Source organism: Diabrotica undecimpunctata, chromosome 7, assembly GCF_040954645.1.
Source record: "Diabrotica undecimpunctata isolate CICGRU chromosome 7, icDiaUnde3, whole genome shotgun sequence".
Classification (NCBI taxonomy): Eukaryota; Metazoa; Arthropoda; class Insecta; order Coleoptera; family Chrysomelidae; genus Diabrotica; species Diabrotica undecimpunctata.
Window position 1 is genome coordinate 135,809,340 of NC_092809.1, and position 10,479 is coordinate 135,819,818.

Sequence of the window (10,479 nt, forward strand, 5' to 3'; positions counted from 1 at the left end):
ATTATTTTATGTAAAAATTAAACACAGGCACTTTTTGAGTCGTGCCAGTCTTGTGAACTAAAAATTTACATATATTTGTATCCTTTTTATAATATCTTCATCGTCTTCGTTCTAAAATGTTTCTAGTCGAAAATCCATAAACAGAAATATACGATGATGTATTTAAAAATTGTTAGCCTATTACAGAAGCAAACAAAACTTGAAATTATAAGAACCCAGTGGCGCACCCAGAATTTGTCTTAGGGGGGAGTTTTGAAATTTTTTTATGCTACCTCCATGTTGAGTCCCTACAATTTGGGTTTTAGTTTAATTTAAAGTACTAAAGATAGCAGTTCCAAAGATTCAGGTATCTATTATCCTGCCTACCAACTAAAACCACCCTCTCTTACTTATGCGCAGTTGACTGTCTCACGTACCGTACTCCGAAAGTGGGATGGCCACTGTAAGGCTGACGACATTTTTGGAACACTCCCTTCTCTTATCTAGATCTTATCTATTGTTCTGAAGCTATTTTCTTGTGGCATTTTAAAGTAATTACTATTTTAATGGGAATAAGCCACAATTGAAGCTTAAAATAAGGTTATTGACGTTTGACATTAATCGAACTTGTAAATACAATACATTTTGAAGACGGCTATCGCCGTATTCCCGTTCTCCTCCGGGAATCCTCCCGGTGCAAGGGATGCTCCTCCTCCAAACCTGTCGATTCCATCGCTCTTCTAATTCCTTCATTTCAAGAGCGTCGAGGTCTACCTCTTTTTTTTCTTCCAGGGGGCTTCGGTTTGTGAAGTTTTTGGGGCCAACGTTTGTCAGACATTCTCAATTGATGTCCAAACCATTTTGAACCTCTTCTTTCTATTCTGTCAATGACCGTTTCTGTAGCATTCATGTTATTTCTTATAGATTCGTTAGTCTTCCTTTCCTGCCTTGATATTCTAGCACTTCTTCTCAAATAATCCATTTCAACTGTCAACAATCTTCTCTTCAGGTCTGCATTAATTGTCCATACTTCAGAGCCATAGAACAAAGAACTGATTCAACCATGGTTTGCCCTATTCTTTTTTTGTTCCTTTTGGAAATGTGGTGATCCCACCATAAGGAGTTCAGACATCCTACAATTTTACGTCCCTGATTACTTCGTGTTTAATTTCGGTTTCTCCCAAGCCGTTCTTAGCAATGAGTGGATCTAAATATTTAAATTTTTTCACTTGTTTGATTTTCACGTCCTCGTCTATCAACACTTCAAACTTTGCATCTGAACTGATAATTAAGTAAATATTCTGTTTTCTTCATGCTGACTTGTAACCCCCATTTTAAATATTCTCTCTATAGACACTTTATCATAAATTCTAGATCATAAGAATCTTGAGCTAGGATGACTTGGTCATCCGCAAAGTTTAGGGAGAACAGTACGTCATTTCCTATGGGGATTCCCATTCCCTGGCAGTGGTTTTTCCAATTTTGGAGGGCTGCCTCAATATATAAATTAAACAGTAAGGGTGACATACTGCATCCTTGTTTTAGTCCTTTAGTTACTTTTATTGGCTCTGATAGTCTATATCCGATTTTTAGGTAAGTAGTGCTATCCCTGTATACTTCTGTGATTATTCCTAAAAGGTATGGACTAATGTCGAGTTGTTGTTAAGCTTGCCACAATTTAAGTCTTGGAACTGTATTATACGCCTTTTCTAGGTCGATGAAGGCTAGATGTACTTCTGTACCAACCGCTATTCTTTTTTATATTAATTTTTGGAGTATAAACAAGTTATCAGTGCAAGATCAAAGATCAAAAATTCAAACGTCAATAAACTTATTTTAACCTTCAATTGCGACTTATTCCCATTAAAATAGTAATTAGATCTTATCTCTGTCATTAGCCCGGTTGGTATTTCTCTTCTTCTTCTTTCTTTTTAATGACTGCTTGGATGTAATTGTGAACACTATTCCATCCCTCCGTATTTCCCGTCATCTTTACGATCATCTCTTACAGTCACAGGGTTCATACCTATTTCTTTATACATTCTGTTTCTCTCCACTGTACATCTATTACACTCCAGCATTGTGTGAGTAACAGTGTCGGAATATTCGCAGTATAGGCATTTATCTGCATCTGTCTTTCTGAACCTATGAAGATACGCCCTAAAACAGACAATCTACCCAGTCCCTTAGGCTCGGGATCAGCATCTTTGTCCACTGAGCAACATCTTCCTTGTTGTTCCACTCTTCATGCCATTTTTCCATTGATCTTTCGCTTTCTTTTTTTTATAGCTGTTGTCAAATGCTTTCTTCTCCCATAGAGATGTCTCTTTTCTTTTCTACTGCTCTAACACATGCAGAGGAACACAACCCGTGATAGTCCACAAGACCGCCGCAGATACAGTCCTGTAGGCGCATGCTACTCGCAACAGACTCGTTCTGTCTAATTTTTTATAAGCCTAATAGTAGGTATCTATATCTAAATATAATGAAAAATATTATTAATTATTGCGTATTTATACAATAATTATTGTGTTCTACATATTTAAAGTGGTAATTTAATTATTCAATCAGCGTTTTGGTTTTTTTGTATTGTGTGTGAAAGACAAGTTACATTTTTCTACTATTCTTTATATATTGTTTACTTTATATGCCCTGGGGGGGGGGGTTAACCCCAAAAAACCCCTCCCCCCCCCCCTGGGTGCGCCACAGTAAGAACCTGCCACTCCTCTAGATTCTAGACCTTTCAAAATAATTTTTTTATCATGCTGTGTAAACCAGGCTTTTACCACTCTCATCCCCACATAAGAGACAACTTGATAGTTGCTCCTTGCATCCACAGATGTCTCAAAAAAAACTTCTATAGAGCATAATCCTGCGGGTAGTAAAACTAATCAATGCATGCCTTCCGCTGGAGTATGTTGCTATATTCCAAAGCCTGGAAAACTCGCCAGTACGGAATCCTACCGACCTGTTTCTCTACTTAACCCTTTTATACTCCAGTCGTCAGAAACGAAATGCCACTGAACCTCTAAGACGTATATGTTGATGACAATGATGACAGTGACTGCGAAGAAGAAATACAATAAAGACAAAGAATTGGACATATGATAGATAATGTTTCAGAAAATCAAAACGAAAGGGAGGATGAGGAAAAGGATAATGAGGAATAAAAAGAGGATGCTGATGAACAGGACGAATTATGATAACTATGATAACTTCATTACTCTGAAAAAATATGTAAACTGGTTACAGAATGTTTAATATATAACACGACAATTTCCTAATAAAATAACCCGGATCTCTAATGAAAACTGTTCTGAGGAATATCTAGTTACATATTTTCTGAGATATTTTCCCAAAAGTTTATTTCAAAATTTCGTTAAATACACGAATATGTACGTTTTGCAAACTGGAATTGAGAAATCTATACCATGTAACCTGCAGGAAATAAAATCGTTTTTTGGCCTTAGTATTGGAACAGACTGTCTAAAATTTCCAAGACTGCGAATGTATTGGGACAAATCATTAACAATTGATATTTTTACAAACACAATGAAATTGAATTATTTTTTCAAATTTCGCACTCACATACATTGTGTTAACAATCTGGAACCCAGAGTGACGACAAACTGTGAAAAGTTCGACCAGTTTTTGAATCCACCAGTTATAAAGAGATGTAGAGAACTGCGGATAGAAACAAAGGCAGTGATAATGGTATCCGACTTCGTTGGGGTTGGTACACAAGATAGTGCAAAACAATTAAAAAAAAAACAAAATGTTTCATTGACGTAAGTCAACCAGAAGTTATATAAAAGGATAAGTCCACGTGTGACATGCATAAAACAGATGTTAAAAGTCGTTGCAGAAACTGAACTGTTCGACTAATCTTCCATGCAATTGACATGGCCCTAACAAACTCTTAGGTTAGAATATAAACGATACATGCACAGTTTAGGATGAAAGTTGGTAAAGCCCTCATAAAAATCAACTATTTCAATAGTAGCTGAAAAACGCCAAAAATTGAAATTAGACCTCTTACTGAGGTGCAAGTTGATATTGGCCATTTTCCAGAGCACCCACAGCTACTTTTACCTTTAAAGTGCAAAACCCCTGGTTGTACAGGAAGATGGATATGCCAGAAGTACAATGCCCATTTGTGCCTTTAAAAGGAAAAAAATTGCTTTATTATGTTTCATATTCGCTAGTCTTTTAGATTTGTTAAGTACTTCTGGGTACAACCGAACCCATAATATATTTTGTTATATATACATGCTATATTTTTATTAATACCAAAAACGTATCATATGAACTGTTTTAAATACATTTTAAGCAAAAAATAATTTTTCGTTTGCTGAAAAAAAAAATGGTACTGAAAGGGTTAATACTTTAGGCGAGATCTACGAGAAGCTCCTCAAGAAAAAGACTCGTAGAATTCATAGACAAATTCAACATCAACATCGCCAACGAACATCAAAGACACGCAATCGGCATCTTCCGTGATGTCCAGAAAGTCTTCGGGTTTGGCACTCAGGTGTTTTTGAAAAATGCCATCAAGCTGGGTTGCCATTTCCGTTTCTCAATCACTCGACACTGAGGAGTAGGCAGATCGAGACCTCAGTGCCGTTTGACGGTTCTTGTATTTACACAGAACACGATACTGGTACGTCACAAGCGAGGGGAGTAGGCAGATTGAGACCCCGAACTCGAACGGAACCGTATCACTCTTGATAATGGCTCCAAAATGGGTGCCGAAACGTCGAGTTTTCAATTCTCAACGCGGTTCTTCCCGAGAACTTAGTAATTTTCATATATATCTATATATATAAGGATATATAAGGATCTAGAATAATTTAGGCGTAGGATATTATTTTGTACTTCGAGCTTTGTTTTTATACATATATGTTTATTAATGTTTGTTTCTTCAATCACCAAAGTTTCATTAATGAAACTCAATTGCGTTTCTCTGTAAAAAGAACAACTTTATTATTCGTTGTACAATAATTAAATGAGTCAAAATAAAAATTTAATAAGATATTTCTATGTGATTTAGCATGAATCTATGTATTATAGTAAACAAAAGTTTAGAAATACTCTTGACAGGCATTCACGCAGTTTATTCACCAGTTGTATTCAATTCACCGTTGCCAATAAACCAGAATTCTTTTAATGTTTGTTTTAGATTCTTTCCCGGTTACAGCAACGAACAATTCGGGTGTTAAATCGGTCCAACAGATAGCAACAATAACGCATTGTTGGTTTTGGCATTGATCTCATTCCAAGATGACAATATAAAAAAATAATCTAATTTAAGCTGGACCCATTAAATCTGACTCACTTTCACAATAGGATACAAATCTGCCAAGAAAATTATTTTATACCTACCGTTGATTTGTGTATGATGGTTTGGAATGTTTTGTTAGTTATGTGATAAAGAGATCATAGTTAAAAATTAATTTTTGAAATGGAGTTTACCAAACCACGTTTTTGATCGACAGTGAAATATCTCTTTAGAATAAATAATGAAGCTTGTTATAAAAAAATGCCAAACTAAAATAGTTATTCTACGACTATAGTAGGATAATTCACATTTTTTAAGGAAAATTAACATGTTAGAAAGTGACTTTTATCAAAAAATGGTTATTATATAAATATACAAGACGTATTACCTATAGAGGGTGGACCAACGAAAATTTTCCACTCCTATTTTGCGAGTTCAATGTTTTTTATTATTTTAAATGAAATTCGATGATTTCTTACTTGGCCAAACTACAAACGTCTTTCTAAAAACGAAACTTAAATCTCAAAGGCCTTTCTGTTTTATTATTTTATTTTCAGTTATTTTTAACAAAAAACAAGCACATCAAAACCATTTAATTATGTCGATTAATTATCTAAAAATAAACGAGCTTAAAACTTATTTAATATTTTTTTTAAAATAATCTATAACGCAGAGTTATTAGCGTGTGTGGATTTTGTTATAAAATTAGAGCTTCTCTGTATCTGTAGAGTAGGGAGGGCTCGCCGAACGTGTACTGTCGTATTACCGATTACTTCGGGAATTCACATATGCTCTACAGTTTCGTCGTCTCGTTCACACTTCCTGCGTAGAGGTGTGTCCTAGCCCCAGTGTGTGGTGGTGTTTGTTTAGTTGACAATGATCAATTAAAAAACCAAGTGTCAAGCGTAGGTTTTTCCTGGTCACTCCCAAGTACTTTTTCGATGATAGGTTTTCAAGGTTACTTAGTGTTACCGTGGCAGGTCTACATCTTTGTCCTTCTTCCCATATTGTCACGGATTGCGTATTGGAGTGACATTTCACAATTTCCACGATTGTTGTAGTTGACCCCAAGAGTTGTAGATCCCCAGGTCCCAAGAGACTTAGGCCTGTCGCCTTTCAGTCCTCTATGTTCCAGAGGACTGGTTATAGCATTACTTCCTGTGGACACCCCCTCCTAACGATGCCCTTAACAGAAACGTCTTCTACATTTATGCTTATTGCTCTATTGGGGGCATACTGAATATCCATTCGGTCACGGTCAGAGAAACGTTCCTGACATTGAGCTGTTGGGTAATGGTTGGGGATGTGATTTTATCAAACGCTCCCTCAATGTCTATGAATATACCTAGGGTGGATTATTTATTACCCAACGATCTTTCTATTCTTCCCACTACTTTATGCAGTGCAGAATCGGTAGATCCTTCCGAAGTATATGCATGTTGATTTGGGTGAAATAGGTTATGAACCAGAACTTCATCCCTTATATACCCCTCGAATAGCTTTTCCATCGTTTTCAGAAAACACCATGTTATGCTAATTGGTCGGAAAGCCTTTGGTATCCTACCTGGTTTTGGTATGAAGACCACACGTACCTCTCTCCACTTCGTAGGAACATATATCAGAGCCAAAGATGCTCTGAATATTCCCACAAGGTGCGGCAGAAGGATATCCAGTCCCCAACGTAGTAGGGCTGGATATATGCCGTCAGGCCCTGGTGACTTGAAAGGGGTGAAACACAATATGATCCATCTTACCTTTTCCTCATTAATCATTTTTCTGGCGAGATGCCAGTCGTTCAGTGAGAGTATGATTGTTTCTTACGTCCAGTTTGGTACTGTTAAGGCACTAGAACTGGGGAAGTGTGTTTTCATCAGGATCCCAGCACTTTCGCAAATGTTGCTTCCATCTTCATTTATAAATAATATGCCGATGTGGGTCCTTTGGGAGCCATTTTTGTGGCCTAGAATCCTGCGGGAAATCTTCGATTTCCTCACAGTAGGCTCTGCAAGCAGCTGTTTGTCTATGTCTGCAGACTTTCTTAAACTCTCTGAGGTTTGATTGATAAGAATTCCAATCCTCTTTTACTTATTGCGTTTTGTTCTATTAAAAGCTGTTCTTGCTGTCTTCCTAAGGTGTTTCAGTTCAGTTCACCACCAAGAGTTGGTTTTGCGACTTTTCTGGGCCATCCTTATTGGACAGGATTTTTTATAAGCATAGCTTATTTTATTTTGGGTACATACCGGATATTCTTCTAAGAGTAGGTTGTAGAGTTCTACATCCATCCTCCTAGAGTCGCGAGATTAGATATGGCTTTTTTCCAGACTAATAGTATAAGTTAGCTAGCAGTGATCAGACAGAGATGTCCTCCGATACCTACCAGTTCTGAATTTTATTCGATATTTCAGCTGTTGCTATCGTTTTATATATATTATATATTTGAGTTGTTTTATCCAGACTCAGTTATGACTGTTTGGTTACGAAAATTAATGAAAAATTAGAACTTATATTAATAGATCATTAGAAGAGTACCAATTCTATATAAACTAAAATACTATATATACTATATTGATTGAAAACTCAGTTATTATTTTAAAATTACTATAGGCGAAACAGAGAAAGACAGCGATTGGTTTAACCCGGGGCAATTTAGCTGTGTAAATAAACATTTCTTCGAGTATGCTTTCTCCTTTAAAGTTCTAAAGGGCAATTGTTGCAAGTGGGAAATTATTGAGATTTTTATGATATACAGAGTGAGAAAAAATGCTACAAATTAACTTTCATACTCTTATTTTCGGCATATTTTAGTTCTTTTATAATGATAAAGGAGTGGATGATCACTGTAAATTTGGTTTAATGTCATTTTTGAGTATTTGTATTTTTGTAATACAATTTAGCAGAGAACGTAATTTGTAGGCTGCTATGTAATCTGATAAGCAAATTGCTGTCCTAGTTTAGACTTCAATTTTGGAGGCATCGGTGTAAATTTTGTAACAGCTATCATATTTTCTTAATACTTCAAGAAATTCTTGATTAATATGACTTGCTGGCGTTTCTGAATGATTTAGGCTCAATAGGATGATGTCAGTAGAGGAAAGGCGAATTGTCCAAGGAGGAGGGATTTTGATTAAGGAAGCAGCGTAGGTTTATGGAAAATATACACCAATTTTTAACAACTAAGTCTGTAAGCGGTAATAGAAAGGGTGTTCAGTTCTATTTCAAGTTTGATTACATGATACTGCAGCGGCATAAGACTTAGATATTGTCTTCTAAACATAATCTCCCTAGTCTCCCAGTATATGGTTTCGATTGGACTTGAGCGGTGTGCTCCTAAGGAAATTTAAAGACCTGTATTTTGAATGACATCAATATTTCAATCAACCTTTATTTCAGGCTAACAGATCTTTTTTGAATATTATAAATCTACCTTTCATGTTAGTTTTTGGTGAAAGATCATACCGGGGAATCTAACTTGCTATTTAAGCTGTTCTCCATTTAAATACAAGTTCTTCCGTTGTATTTGGCGACTTTTCGTAAAACACACTGTTTTTGGGATATTGAACTGAAGTCTACTTATGAATGACCATTCCTCAAAATAATTTATGGCTTTTTGGACATGGATATTAGGTTCTTCTTAGTATGCTTTACGAATGTCGAAAATATTCTGATACAGTGTTGTTATATTGCGAAAACCTCATGTGTTTCAGATTCCACATCAATTTCACAAAACAATTTCTTTGATTCCAGATACCTTATTCCAGACATAAGTCTTATTTATTATTTGTTCTAGCATTTTACTCATACTAAAAGTAAGAGATATTGGTCTATATGTTTCGGGATATGATTTTCATTTACTTTGTTTAGGAATAGAAGTTATTATTGAATTTTTTCAGGATTTTAAAATACATTTTTCGACAAGATTAGGTTGTAGATGATGAGTAAGTATTCTTGAAATAGGTAGGGTAGGTTTTTTAAAAAAATAGTGGATATATTATCTGGTCAAGGGCACGAGTTCTTAAAGTTTTTCATTACTGTTTCTAATTCATCCATCGACATTGGAAAGTTTAGTTCGCTATTATTTTTAATATTCATAATCTATGGTATATTTTTCTTCATTTCTTTTGTTCTTTACAAAATTTGGTAAAGGATTTGGCGTCGCTTGAATTTATTTCAATTGTTCAAACTTCTGCTAAATAAGATTAATCAATAAGCTCTTAATCGTTTAAATTCTGAAGAATTTTTTTCATTTTGTAAAACTATCAATAGTTTAAACTATTACTAGTACTTCAAAATAGTACTACAAAATAGTAATAATAACAACATTAATAATAAAACTCATTTATAAACACCAATAACATAAAACTTACCCTTATTAGCTTAAACTTGTAGGTTCTTGTGCCATAAACATCTCCAAGGAAATTCCAGCATATGGCATATGTCTGAAACACCTTTTTTTTCGTCTTTATAGAGGGGGGGTCTGGAATCTTCAAAAGACATCTCAGTCCAGGACGCCGCCTGACTGACCTTAGTGCAGGATTCGTTCTTCGTACTCCCGGCAATAGTTCTCGAGGTACTTTAAAATGCCCTCTCGTCGCCGAGTCTACGCCGAACGCCTACCTGCTAAACCAGATCCTCCTCTGTCATCAAGCGATCCTGAAGCGGAATGGCCGCTGTAAGGCAGTCATCACTTCCGAAGCACTACCTTCATTCATTCATTCTCCATTCATCTACATCCACACTCCATTCATCAGCAAGAAGGCTCCCTGTCTCGTTCCAGGTAGTGAATAGAAGAACCTCATCTCTTCTAGTACGGCATCACTCCCAGACGGGCATTTCCTCCTTCCCCACAGTCTGACTCACATATTCTAACTCATACAGTCTGACTCACTTTTCTAGCTTCAACTTTCAGCATCTTTCACTCTTACCTTTGCCATTGGTCCAGCTGTCTTTCTTCCTCTTCTTTTTTCTTGATCACTGCACGGATATAGTTGTGTATACTAGTCCAATCTGATTTATTTTCAATCATTTTCTCAATCATTTCTCTCACTGTAACAAAATGCATACCTCTCTCTCTCTCTCTCTCTCTCTCTCTCTCTCTCTCTCTCTCTCTCTCTCTCTCTCTCCATTCTGTTCCTTTCTACTATCCATATGCTGCAACCTAACATCGTATGTGTCACAGTGTCCACAGTATAGGCATTCATATGTGTCAGCATTTCCGAACCTAG